This window comes from Chiloscyllium punctatum, chromosome 28 (assembly GCF_047496795.1).
Source record: "Chiloscyllium punctatum isolate Juve2018m chromosome 28, sChiPun1.3, whole genome shotgun sequence".
NCBI classification, from domain to species: Eukaryota; Metazoa; Chordata; class Chondrichthyes; order Orectolobiformes; family Hemiscylliidae; genus Chiloscyllium; species Chiloscyllium punctatum.
The window spans coordinates 13,507,890-13,520,626 of NC_092766.1; the positions used below are offsets into that span (position 1 = coordinate 13,507,890).

At 50.1% G+C, this 12,737-nt stretch overlaps 1 pseudogene; it reads left to right on the forward strand.

Moving 5' to 3' along the window:
• Nucleotides 1-296: 296 nt before the first annotated feature.
• On the forward strand, nt 297-4,805 carry LOC140453831 (arylamine N-acetyltransferase, pineal gland isozyme NAT-3-like; annotated as a pseudogene).
• The last annotated feature ends 7,932 nt before the right edge of the window (nt 4,806-12,737 follow it).

Sequence of the window (12,737 nt, forward strand, 5' to 3'; positions counted from 1 at the left end):
AGTGGGGGGAGGGGGTAGATTCGGTGACGGTAACACCATTGAACGTCAATGGGGCGATGGTTAGATTCTCTCTCAATGGGAACCCCCAGGATGTTGATAGTGGTGGGGGGAGGGGGATTCAGTGACGGTAACACCATTGAACATCAAGGGGGCGATGGTTAGATTCTCTCTCAATGGGAACCCCCAGGATGTTGATAGTCGGGGGGAGGGGGATTCAGTGACGGTAACACCATTGAACGTCAAGGGGGCGATGGTTAGATTCTGTCTCTCATTGGAGGTGGCCATTGCTTGACAGTTATGTGACACGAATGATATTTGTAAGTTACCAGCTCACACTCAGGTGATCAATGTGTGTGGGGGGGGGGGGGACCTGACTGTGGAAGAGGGCAGGTCGCTGAATGGTTCCGCGGGGGGGGGTGGTCTGGCAGATGTGGAGCTACATATGACAACCTCAGACTGCCTTAATCCCACTGGGAGGGGGAAAGGATCGCTGCAGGGCACAAAGAGCATCATTGATTCTTTGTGTGACACCCCCCCATCCCTCCACCAATGAACCTTGGGTACCATTTCCTCATGGATTGGGGGTATTGATGACTCCCGACCCTTGGGAAATTGACTCCAAACGACCTCCTTCTCATTGACCCAGATGAAGGGAGGTGTGGCGCTGGGAAAAGGGGACTTTGCCACACCCACTGCGCTGATGTTGCTGAACCAAGAGACCTTGGAGTTGTAGGTTCATAGCTCCTTGAAAGTGGAGTCGCAGGTCGATAGGATAGTGAAGGCAGCGTTTGGTATGTTTCCCTTTATTGGTCAGAGTATTGAGTACAGGGAGTTGGGAGGGTCATGTTGCGGCTGTACGGGACATTGGTTAGGGGTCACTGTTGGAATATTGCGTGCAATTCTGGTCTCCTTCCTATCGGAAAGATGTTGTGAAACTTGAAAGGGCTCAGAAAAGATTTACAAGGATGTTGGAGGGTTTGAGCTACAGGGAAGAGGCTGAACAGGCTGGGGCTGTTTTCCCTGGAGCGTCGGAGGCTGAGGGGTGACCTTATAGAGGTTTATAAAATCATGAGGGGGCATGGATAGGGTAAACAGTCATAGTCTTTCCCCCCCCCCCTGGGGTCGGGGAGTCCAGAACTAGAGGTTTAGGGTGAGAGGGGGAAGATATAAAAGGGGCCGAAGGGTCAATGTTTTTCATGCAGAGGGTGGTACGCCTGGGGAGCGAGCTGCCAGAGGATGGGGTGGATTGAGTTAAGAATAAAGATAAAGGACCCCAGGAACAGGCCCTTCGGCCCTCCAAACCTGAGCCGATCCCAATCCACTGTCTAAAACCTGCTCCCCACCTCCTCCTGCATCTGCCTGGACACACCTTAAATGAATCTACTGTGCCTGCCTCCACTCCCTCTGTTGGCCACACCTTCCAGGTAGCTAGTGTCCTCTGTATAAAGTCCTTGCCCCGTCTACCCCCCCCTTAACCTTTGAACCTCTCACCTTGACCCCGTGACCTCTTGTCACTGAATCCCTCACCCTGTGAGAAAGCTTCTCTCGAGCCACCTTGTTTTACACCCTTCGTGACTTTGTCGACCTCAATCAGGTCCCCCCCCCTCCCCAATCTCCTTTTCTCTGATGAAAACAAACCTATCCTACTCAACCTCCCTTTGTAGCTCGCACCTTCCACGCCAGGCAACGTCCACGTAAACCTCCTCTGCCCCCCCCCCCCCCTCTCCAAAGCGTCCACCCCCTTTTGGGAATGTGGCGCCCAGAACTGTCCACCGAAATGTGGCCGAACCAATGTTTTAACCAGACGGTGCCAGCTGCTGTACTCAGTGCCCTGTCTGGTGAAGGCTAGTATACCCATATGCCTTCTTGACCACTCTATCTATCCCCCCCCCCCCCCCCCCCTGAGCAACCACCTCCAGGTTACTATGGACCTGCAACTCCCAGCTCCCTCTGCCCACCAACCTCTCCCAAAGCTCTTCCATTTATCGTTATCGTTTTGCTCCAGAGTCAGACTCCCCAAAATGCGCTGACGTCACATCTGCCAGTTCTCCGGCCAACTCTCCAGTCCGTCTCTCTCCTCCTGTCTATTCTCGGACAGCCCCCCTTCTGCTTTCTGCCCCTCCATCAGTCTTCGTGTCACCTGTAAAGTTGCCGATCAGACCCAAGGGTGCCCTCTTCCAGGTCGTTGATGTATATGACAGACAACAGCGGCCCCAGCGCTGACCCCCCCCCTCACCGTGGGACACCACTGGTCACCTTTCCCCATTTCGAGAAACCTCCTACTCTCTGTCTCCTGTTAATTAACCAGTTCTTTGCCCCCCCCTCACTAGAACACCCCGCACACCATGTGACTTTGCATTCTCCTTTGGTCTACCATGGGGAACTTATCAAATGCCTTCCTAAAGTCCATTTGTATGACATCAGCAGTCCTGCCTTCATCTATCAACTTGATGGATGTGGAAGGACTGCTGATATTATGCACATGGAGTTTCGAAGGCTGAGAGGGGATCTGATTGAGACGGATAGGATTATGAAAGGATTGGGACGCTCTGGGGGCAGGAAACATGTTTCCGCTGAGGGGCGAGGGCCGAACCAGAGGACACAGCTCAAAAATACGGGGTGGACCATTGAGGACAGAGATGAGGAGAAACTTCTTCACCCAGAGAGTGGGGGCTGGGTGGAATGCTTTGCCCCAGAGGGCAGTGGAGGGCCCAGTCTCTGGATTCATTTAAGAAAGAGTTGGATAGAGCTCTCCAGGATCGTGGGATCAAGGGTTATGGAGATAAGGCAGGAAGGGGATACTGATTGGGAATGATCAGCCATGATCCTATTGAATGGTGGTGCAGGCTCGATGGGCTGAATGGCCTACTCCTGCACCTATTGGTCTATTGTCAAGTCCTCCTTTGGTGCGGACATGATATCACCCCTGACTAGTAATGCAACTCCTCCCCCCCCCACACCCCCCCCCTTTTACTTCCCTCCCTGTCCTGTCTGAAGCATCTATATCCTGGAACATTTCGTTGCCCTTCCTTCAACCATATCAATGATCACAGTTTAACACCATACTCCCAGGCACCAATATGTTTGCCTCCCTTACCCACGATACTCCACGCGTTTCCAGCTGCCAGTGCTTTTGCTTTCAGCTGCCAACTCTTCCCCCTTGGCGATGCCAACCTGGTGATTCTTACAGTCTCCAGTTTCCACCTCACTGTCTCGTCTTGTTCCCAACCCCCCGCCCCACCCACCGCCACATTATGTGAGTTGAACTGAATTGAATCGATTGTCCTGTGCACCGAGGCACAGCGGAAAGCTTTGTCTTGCGAGCAAACCAGGCCGGTCACAGAGTGACGTAGCGTCGATCAGTAAATAATAGGGAAACGGCAGCAAAACCCAAACCACGGGGAGAGGTGAATGTGAAGAGTTTGAGAGCCCGTTCAGTCTCCTGACAACAGTAGGGTAGAAACTGCTTTGAAACCGGCTGGTTGGGTGTGTTCAGGATTCCCGTACCTTCTCCCCCCGATGGGAGAGGTTGTAGAAAAACACTGCCAGGGTGGGATGGATCTTGGAGAATGCTGGCGGCCTTTCCCTGACAGCGGGGCCTGGGAGATAGGTTCGATAGGTGGGAGGGTTGTGATTGTCTGGGCCGAGTTCCCCCCCACTCTCTGTAACCGTCTCCGATCGTGAATGGTACAGTTGCCCCTAGTCACACACCCAGACACATGGCGCACCCAGAAAAGGGTCGAGTTGCGGCCTTTAAAAAGGCAGGAATGGGAAGGCATAGAGGCCAAGAACTGGCAAACGGGACCAGATTGGGTGAAGGATATCTGGGTCAGCATGGACGGGGTTGGGCCGAAGGGCCTGTTTCTGTGCTGTATCTCTCGATGACTCTGTGATCTAACCCCCCGCCCCCCTCCCTTTTCCTCTCCCAGTAGAATGGACACCAGCGAGTACCTGTCCCGTATTGGCTACAGGGGAGCGACCGAGCCCTCACTGGAGAACCTCAAGGCTATCCACCGGCAGCACCTCTTGGCAGTGCCCTTCGGCAGCTTGGCCATTCACTGTGGGGAGGGCATTGAGTTGGTTCTGCCGGCCGTGTACCAGAAGGTGGTCATCCAGAGGAGGGGGGGCTTCTGCTACGAGCTGAACGGCCTCTTCTCCTGGCTCCTGCAGGCCCTGGGCTACCAGGTCCAGCTGGTATCCGGCCGGGTACGCAACGCCTTCACCCAACGCCTGGGCCCACCCAAGGACCACCTCCTCCTGCTGGTGAGAGTCAGCGAGGGCGGGGGGGGGGGGGGGGGTGGGGGGGGACTGGCAACTGCGGCGCTACCCGCTCTCCAGCCCAGGGCCGACAGCCGAACCGGACGCCACCCTCTACGCTTTCAGCCCCGAACCCCGGGCCTGGGGTGAGTTCAGGGCCATGTGCCGTTACCACCAAACGTCCCCCAGCTCCATCTTCGCCTGCAAGTCCTTCTGCTGCCTCCACCTGCCCGGTGGGCTGATCACCTACAGGGGGCGGCGCCTCATCGAGACAGAGTTCAGTGCCCAGGGGGACCGCCAGGCCACGAGGGAGCTGACCGATGAGGAGATACCCCGGGTCCTGAAGGAGAGGTTCGGCATTGTCCTCACAAACAGGCTGGTGCCCAAGGACGAGGACATACTGCCCCCGGAGGAATACCCCTGATCCGGAACTCGGATAGAGGAACGGGGGGAGGGGGAGGGAGGGAGAGGGCAGTGACGGCACCCTCTCCTCCCAAACCCGGCCGGTCCCCTTTTCCATCACCCGCGGAGAGAGAATTCAAATAAATGCACGTGGACGGCGCTAGCCGAATGAAAGTTGTTGTTGTAGCTCACATGCCAACACTGGCTTCATCGTTGCTTAAACCCAACTGGAAAAAAAACCAACAGTTCAGGATTTATATCAAAAACCACACACCCAGGAGGGAGTTACAGTCTGGAATGTAATCGAGGGGTTCGGGGGGGTTTATATACAGAATAACAGAAACCCGGGGAGGGAGTTACAGACTGGAATCTAATCGAGGGGTTCGGGGGGGTTTATATACAGAATAACAGATACCCGGGAGGGAGTTACAGTCTGGAATGTAATCGAGGGGTTCGGGGGGGTTTATATACAGAATAACAGATACCCGGGAGGGACTTACAGACTGGAATCTAATCGAGGGGTTCGGGGGGGTTTATATACAGAATAACAGATACCCCGGGAGGGAGTTACAGACTGGAATCTAATCGAGGGGTTCAGGGAGGTTTATATACAGAATAACAGATACCCGGGAGGGAGTTACAGACTGGAATCTAATCGAGGGGTTCGGGGTGGTTTATATACAGAATAACAGTTACCCGGGAGGGAGTTACAGACTGGAATCTAATCGAGGGGTTCGGGGTGGTTTATATACAGAATAACAGATACACAGGAGGGAGATACAGACTGGAATGTAATCGAGGGGTTCGGGGTGGTTTATATACAGAATAACAGATACCCGGGAGGGAGTTACAGACTGGAATCTAATCGAGGGGTTCGGGGTGGTTTATATAAAGAATAACAGATACCCGGTAGGGAGTTACAGACTGGAACCTAATTGAGGGATTCGTGGGGGTTTATATACAGAATAGCAGATACCCCGGGAGGGAGTTACAGACTGGAATCTAATCGAGGGGTTCGGGGTGGTTTATATACAGAATAACAGTTACCCGGGAGGGAGTTACAGACTGGAATCTAATCGACGGGTTCGGGGAGGTTTATATACAGAATAACAGATACCCGGGAGGGAGTTACAGACTGGAATCTAATCGAGGGATTCGGGGTGGTTTATATACAGAATAACAGCTCCCTGGGAGGGAGTTACAGACTGGAATCTAATCGACGGGTTCGGGGTGGTTTATATACAGAATAACAGATACCCGGGAGGGAGTTACAGACTGGAATCTAATCGAGGTGTTCGGGGTGGTTTATATACAGAATAACAGATACCCGGGAGGGAGTTACAGACTGGAATCTAATCAAGAGGTTCAGGGAGGTTTATATACAGAATAACAGATACCCAGGAGGGTGTTAAAGACTGTAATCTAATCGAGGGGTTAGGGGTGGTTTATATACAGGATAACAGATGCCCAGGAGTGAGTTACAAACTAGAATCTAATCGAGGGATTCGGGGTGGTTTATATACAGAATAACAGATACCCGGGAGGGAGTTACAGACTGGAGTCTAATCGAGGGGTTTGGGCAGGTTTATATACAGAATAACAGATACCCGGGAGGGAGTTACAGTCTGGAATCTAGTCAAGGGGTTTGGGGTGATTTATATTCGGAATAACAGATACCCGGGAGGGGAGTTACAGACTGGAATCTAATCGAGGGGTTCGGGGAGATTTATATACAGAATAACAGATACCCCGAGAGGGAGTTACAGACTGGAATCTAATTGAGGGGTTCGGGGTGGTTTATATACAGAATAACAGATAGCCGGGAGGGGAGTTACAGACTGAAATCTAATCGAGGGGTTCGGGGTGGTTTATATACAGAATAACAGATACACAGGAGGGAGATACAGACTGGAATCTAATCGAGGGGTTCGGGGTGTTTTATACACAGAATAACAGATACCCGGGAGGGGGTTACAGACTGGAATCTAATCGAGGGGTCAGGGGAGGTTTATATACAGAATAACAGATACCCGGGGAGGGAGTTCCAGACTGGAATCTAATCGAGGGGTTCGGGGGGGTTTATATACAGAATAACAGATACCCTGGGAGGGGAGTTACAGACTGGAATCTAATCGAGGGGTTCGGGGGGGTTTATATACAGAAAAACAGATAACCCGGGAGGGGAGTTACAGACTGGAATCTAATCGAGGGGTTCGGGGAGATTTATATACAGAATAACAGATACCCCGGGAGGGGAGTTACAGACTGGAATCTAATCGAGGTGTACGGGGTGGTTTATATACATAATAACAGATACCCCGGGAGGGGAGTTACAGACTGGAATCTAATCGAGGGGTTCAGGGTGGTTTATATACAGAAAAACAGGTACCCGGGAGGGAGTTACAGACTGGAATCTAATCGAGGGGTTCGGAGTGGTTTATATTCGGAATAACAGATACCCAGGAGTGAGTTACAGACTGGAATCTAATCGAGGGGTTCGGGGTGGTTTATATACAGAATAAGAGATACCCAGGAGGAAGTTACAGCCTGGAATCTAATCAAGGGGCTCGGGGTGGTTTATATACAGAATAACAGATACCCGGGAGGGGGTTACAGACTGGAATCCAATCGTGGGGTTCGGGGGGGTTTATATACAGAATAACAGATACTCGGGAGGGAGTTACAGACTGGAATCTAATCGAGGGGTTCGGAGTGGTTTATATTCGGAATAACAGATACCCAGGAGTGAGTTACAGACTGGAATTAATCGAGGGTTTCGGGGTGATTTATATACAGAATAACAGATACCCGGGAGGGAGTTACAGCCTGGAATCTAATCAAGGGGTTCGGAGTGGTTTATATACAGAATAACAGTTACCCGGGAGGGAGTTACAGACTGGAATCTAATCCAGGGGTTCGGGGTGATTTATATACAGAATAACAGATACCCGGGGAGGGGGTTACAGACTGGAATCTAATCGAGGGGTTCGGGGTGGTTTATATACAGAATAAAAGATACCCGGGAGGGAGTTACAGACTGGAATTTAATCGAGGGGTTCGGGGTGGTTTATATACAGAATAACAGATACCCCCCGAGGAGGGAGTTACAGACGGGAATCTAATCGAGGGGTTCGGGGGGGTTTATATACAGAATAACAGAAACCCGGGAGGGAGTTACAGACTGGAATCTAATCGAGGGGTTTGGGGTGGTTTATATACAGAATAACAGATACCCCGGGGAGGGAGTTACAGACTGGAATCTCATCGAGGGATTCGGGGTGGTTTATATACAGAATAACAGATACCCAGGAGGGAGTTACAGACTGGAATCTAATCGAGGGGTTCAGGGTTGTTTATATACACAATAACAGATACCCCGGGAGGGAGTTACAGACTGGAATCTAATCGAGGGGTTTAGGGTGGTTTATGTACAGGTTTCTCGACAGAATAACAGATACCCCAGGAGGGAGTTACAGACTGGAATCAAATCGAGGGGTTCGGGGTGGTTTATATACAGAATAACAGATACCCCCCGGGAGGGAGTTACAGACTGGAATCTAATCAAGGGGTTCGGGGAGGATTATACACAGAATAACAGATACCCGGGAGGGAGATACAGACTGTAATCTAATCGAGGGGTTCGGGGTGGTTTATATACAGAATAACAGATACCCGGGAGGGAGTTACAGACTGGAATCTAATCGAGGGGTTCGGGGTGGTTTATATTCGGAATAACAGATGCCCAGGAGTGAGTTACAGACTGGAATCTAATCGAGGGGATGGGGGTGGGGGTTTATATACAGAATAACAGATACCCGGGAGGGAGATACAGCCTGGAATCTAATCAAGGGGTTCAGGGTGGCTTATATACAGAATAACAGATACCCCGGGGAGGGAGTTACAGACTGGAATCTAATCGAGGGGTTCGGGGGGGTTTATATACAGAATAACAGATACCCGGGAGGGAGTTACAGACTGGAATCAAATCGTGGGGTTCGGAGTGGTTTATATACACAATAACAGATACCCCGGGAGGGAGTTACAGACTGGAATCTAATCGAGGGGTTCGGGGTGGTTTATATACAGAATAACAGATACCCAGGAGGGAGTTACAGACTGGAATCTAATCGAGGGGTTCAGGGTGGTTTATATACAGAATAACAGATACCCGGGAGGGGAGTTACACACTGGAATCTAATCGAGGGGTTCGGGGTGGTTTATATACAGAATAACAGATACCCGGGAGGGAGATACAGACTGTAATCTAATCGAGGGGTTCGGGGTGGTTTATATACACAATAACAGATACCCCGGGAGGGAGTTACAGCCTGGAATCTAATCAAGGGGTTCAGGGTGGCTTATATACAGAATAACAGATACCCCGGGGAGGGAGTTACAGACTGGAATCAAATCGAGGGGTTCGGGGTGGTTTATATACAGAATAACAGATACCCCCCGGGAGGGAGTTACAGACTGGAATCTAATCGAGGGGTTCGGGGAGGATTATACACAGAATAACAGATAACAGGAGGGAGATACAGACTGGAATCTAATCGAGGGGTTCGGGGTGGTTAATATGCCGAATAACAGATACCCCGGGAGGGAGTTACAGACTTTAATCTAATCAAGGGGTTCAGAGTGGTTTCTCGACAGAATAACAGATACCCGGGAGGGAGTTACAAACTGGAAACTAATCGAGGAATTCGGGGTGGTTTATATACAGAATAACAGATACCCAGGAGGGAGTTACAGACTGTAATCTAATCGAGGGGATGGGGGTGGGGATTTATACACTGAATAAGAGATACCGAGGAGGAAGTTACAGCCTGGAATCTAATCAAGGGGCTCGGGGTGGATTATATGCAGAATAACAGATACCCGGGAGGGGGTTACAGACTGGAATCCAATCGAGGGGTTCGGGGTGGTTTATATGCAGAATAACAGATACCCGGGAGGTAGTTACAGACTGGAATCTAATCGAAGGGTTCGGGGTGGTTTATAGACAGAATAACAGATACCTGGGAGGGGAGTTACAGACTGGAATCTAATCGAGGGGTTCGGGGTGGTTTATAGACAGAATAACAGATACCTGGGAGGGAGTTACAGACTGGAATCTAATCGAGGGGTTCAGGGTGGTGCATATACAGAATAACAGATACGCAGGAGGGAGATACAGACTGGAATCTAATCGAGGGGTTCGGGGTGATTTATATCCAGAATTACAGATACCCCGGGAGGGAGTTACAGACTGGAATCTAATCGAGGGGTTCTGGGTGGTTTATATACAGAATAACAGATAGCCAGGAGGGGAGTTACAGACTGGAATCTAATCGAGGGTTTTGGGGTGGTTTATATACAGAATAACAGATACCCGGGAGGGGAGGTTCAGATTGGAATCTAATCGAGGGGTTCGGGGAGATTTATTTACAGAATAACAGATACCCGGGAGGGGAGTTACATACTGGAAGCTAATCGAGGGGTTCGGGGAGATTTATGTACAGAATAACAGATACCCCGGGAGGGAGTTACAGACTGGAATCTAATCGAGGGGTTCGGGGTGATTTATATACAGAATAACAGCTCCCTGGGAAGGAGTTACAGACTGGAATCTAATCGAGGGGTTCGGGGTGATTTATATACAGAATAACAGCTCCCTGGGAAGGAGTTACAGACTGGAATCTAATCGAGGGGTTCGGGGAGGTTTATATACAGAATAACAGAAACCCCGGGAGGGAGTTACAGACTGGAATCTAATCGAGGGGTTCGGGGTGATTTATATACAGAATAACAGCTCCCTGGGAAGGAGTTACAGACTGGAATCTAATCGAGGGGTTTAGGGTGGTTTATATACAGAACAACAGCTCCCTGGGAGGGAGTTACAGACTGGAATCTAATCGAGGGGTTCAGGGAGGTTTATATACAGAATAACAGATACCCCGGGAGGGAGTTACAGACTGGAATCTAATCGAGGGGTTCAGGGTGGTTTATATACAGAACAACAGCTCCCCGGGAGGGAGTTACAGACTGGAATCTAAACGAGGGGTTCGGGGAGGTTTATATACAGATTAACAGATACCCGGGGAGGGAGTTACAGACTGGAATCTAATCGAAGGGTTAGGGGTGGTTTATATACAGAATAACAGATACCCGGGAGGGAGTTACAGACTGGAATCTAATCGAGGGGTTCGGGGTGGTTTATATACAGAATAACAGATACCCCGGGAGGGAGTTACAGACTGGAATCTAATCGAGGGGTTCGGGGTGGTTTATATACAGAATAACAGATACCCGGGAGGGAGTTACAGACTGGAATCTAATCGAGGGGTTCGGGGTGGTTTATATACAGAATAACAGATACCCGGGAGGGAGTTACAGACTGGAATCTAATCGAGGGGTTCGGGGTGGTTTATATACAGAATAACAGATACCTGGGAGGGAGTTACAGACTGGAATCTAATCGAGGGGTTTAGGGTGGTTTATATACAGAATAATAGATACCCAGGAGGGAGTTACAGACTGGATTGTAATCGAGGGGTTCGGGGTGATTTCTATCCAGAATAACAGATACCCCGGGAGGGTGTTACAGACTGGAATCTAATCGAGGGGTTTAGGGTGGTTCATATACAGAATAACAGATATGCAGGAGGGAGATAAAGACTGGAATCTAATCGAGGGGTTCGGGGTGGTTTATATACAGAATAACAGCTCCCTGGGAGGGAGTTACAGCTTGGAATCTAATCGAGGGGTTTAGGGTGGTTTATATACATAATAACAGATACACCGGAGGGAGTTACAGACTGGAATCTAATCGAGGGTTTCGGGGTGGTTTATATACAGAATAACAGATACCCCCCGAGGAGGGAGTTACAGACGGGAATCTAATCGAGGGGTTCGGGGGGGTTTATATACAGAATAACAGAAACCCGGGAGGGAGTTACAGACTGGAATCTAATCGAGGGGTTTGGGGTGGTTTATATACAGAATAACAGATACCCCGGGGAGGGAGTTACAGACTGGAATCTCATCGAGGGATTCGGGGTGGTTTATATACAGAATAACAGATACCCAGGAGGGAGTTACAGACTGGAATCTAATCGAGGGGTTCAGGGTGGTTTATATACACAATAACAGATACCCCGGGAGGGAGTTACAGACTGGAATCTAATCGAGGGGTTTAGGGTGGTTTATGTACAGGTTTCTCGACAGAATAACAGATACCCCAGGAGGGAGTTACAGACTGGAATCAAATCGAGGGGTTCGGGGTGGTTTATATACAGAATAACAGATACCCCCCGGGAGGGAGTTACAGACTGGAATCTAATCAAGGGGTTCGGGGAGGATTATACACAGAATAACAGATACCCGGGAGGGAGATACAGACTGTAATCTAATCGAGGGGTTCGGGGTGGTTTATATACAGAATAACAGATACCCGGGAGGGAGTTACAGACTGGAATCTAATCGAGGGGTTCGGGGTGGTTTATATTCGGAATAACAGATGCCCAGGAGTGAGTTACAGACTGGAATCTAATCGAGGGGATGGGGGTGGGGGTTTATATACAGAATAACAGATACCCGGGAGGGAGATACAGCCTGGAATCTAATCAAGGGGTTCAGGGTGGCTTATATACAGAATAACAGATACCCCGGGGAGGGAGTTACAGACTGGAATCTAATCGAGGGGTTCGGGGGGGTTTATATACAGAATAACAGATACCCGGGAGGGAGTTACAGACTGGAATCAAATCGTGGGGTTCGGAGTGGTTTATATACACAATAACAGATACCCCGGGAGGGAGTTACAGACTGGAATCTAATCGAGGGGTTCGGGGTGGTTTATATACAGAATAACAGATACCCAGGAGGGAGTTACAGACTGGAATCTAATCGAGGGGTTCAGGGTGGTTTATATACAGAATAACAGATACCCGGGAGGGGAGTTACACACTGGAATCTAATCGAGGGGTTCGGGGTGGTTTATATACAGAATAACAGATACCCGGGAGGGAGATACAGACTGTAATCTAATCGAGGGGTTCGGGGTGGTTTATATACACAATAACAGATACCCCGGGAGG